The sequence below is a fragment of the Aptenodytes forsteri genome, unplaced genomic scaffold, assembly GCF_000699145.1.
Source record: "Aptenodytes forsteri isolate BGI_AS27 unplaced genomic scaffold, ASM69914v1 Scaffold142, whole genome shotgun sequence".
Lineage (NCBI taxonomy): Eukaryota > Metazoa > Chordata > Aves > Sphenisciformes > Spheniscidae > Aptenodytes > Aptenodytes forsteri.
This window is the reverse complement of record NW_008794598.1, coordinates 4,825,341-4,827,241: the sequence shown is the minus strand read 5'-3', so window position 1 is coordinate 4,827,241 and position 1,901 is coordinate 4,825,341.

Below are 1,901 nucleotides of genomic sequence, written 5' to 3'. Positions count from 1 at the left end.
CCTCTCACCCCGGCTGGGTGAGGCTCTGGGTGCTCAGACCTCCCCATCTCACCTGTCCCTCCTCCCTGCCTTCCCCCAGGGTGGGTTTGCAGCTGCATCCCTCCCGGGGATGCAACCTGCAACCTGCATCACCGGCTGGGGAGCAAAACGAACCGGCTGCCAGGCAGGATCCTGCCCCAAGCCCACGGCACAGACACCCCGCTGAATTAGCCAGTGCCCCGGTGCTAAGGCAGCTCCTGGGGTCCCCAGCAGGCATTTGGGGAGCAGCAGCTTGGCCAGCCCTTCCCCCAGAGCCCGTCCCCTTTCCCCAAAAGGAAGAGAATGGCTCCAGATTTAATCTGGGGTCCTTGAAATCCCAGACACGCTGCTGGCACTGGCAAGTTGGAACAGGACGAGCGGTGGCACGGCACCGGGGGCCTCCCCACGGGGGTCCCAGGGCCCTGGAAGGGTGGTGCAGGCTCCCGCAGCCCTGCTCCCCCCACCCTGCCTTGGCACCCCTGCACCCAGGGCGGGATGCTGCACCCCTGACCCTGCTCCTGCCACCCCGGCTGGGTTTAGGGACGGGCACCACCCGGCACGTCTCCTAGGGACGCTGGGTTGTCCCCTCCCCTGTGCATATCCCAAAGGGCTGGATGGCTTTCCTCGCTCATGGGGAAATCTCACAGAGGAAAAAGCTCCATCTTCCCCTCTCCACCTCGATGCTTCCCCGGGGGTGTAGGGAAAACCTGCTTTTCCAGAGCCATGGGGCTGGTTCCACACCCAGCTCCCAGCCCAGGAGCCAAGAGGATGGGCTCCGGACTGGAAGGGAACAGGATTGCTACCACAGCCCCGGCGCTTACCGGTGACCCCGAGCGCAGGGTGCCTGCTCTGCTCCTCGGTTGGGTGACCATGGCCATGCAGAGGGGGGGCACCTGCTCAGAGCTGTGACGTGATGTTTCCCAGCAGAAATAGGGCCGCGAGAGCAGCGTCCCGGACTCACTGCCTGTAAGCGCAAGGCTTGGAGCTGCCTAGGACGCTTGGCTAGAAAATCGCGGCGTTGCTTTGGGCTGGGCGCTGCAACCCCACCGGGCCACCTCTGCCTCTGGGGACGGTCCCCTGCATCCCTGCCCTGGGCCCTGCCCACGTCTCCGGAGCGCGGCAGCCACCCAGCATGGCTTCTCCTGCAGGTACAAGGTTGTGCGCCTGGTCTGCGAGCAAAGACGGAGGCACTCCCCCTGCCTCTGCCTACAGGGTTAATACCTCTTAGTTTTGAGCAACTGGTTTCAATTTGGGTGGTGTTAGAGCAGCCGGGACAGCGCTACCAGGGAAAGCTGGGCAGCGGGGGGCAGCCGGGGTGCTGAGCCTCATCGGGGCGGCTGGAGCAGGCAGGGGTGAGACGTGCGGTGCAAGGAGCCACGCTCAGACCTTCGAGGCTTTTTAAAAAACACGCGTCAGCTCCCGCTCCCCTCTGGAAGTGACTCACGAGTGCAAAACAACAACAAAAACCACCCTCGGATTTTTTTTGAGACAGAAACCATGCTGTCGTGTAAACACCCCGAAAATATTACTCACAGCATCCCAGAGCCCTTCAAGGAGTCTCTTAGAGAAAAAAAAAAAAAAGTATGGTTTAGATTTAGGAAAGAAAAACGCCGGCCGGCTGACCAGGGGCTGGGGCGCGTTTGTCTCTTTTTAAGTCAATCTTTGTCAGAGGAAACGCAGCCTCCGAGCCGTGCCGTACCCTCTCCCGTAGCTGGAAACAGATGGGCCCAGTATGGCCCCCACTCTGCCACGCTCTCTTCCACCCGGCCGGGGACGGGCATGGGCCCCACGCGGCAGCTCCGGCCAGGGATGCTGAGAGGACCCTCCCTGCCATGGGGATGCCACCGGGTACGGCCCCCCGCGCCAGAGCCTGGCGCCGCAAA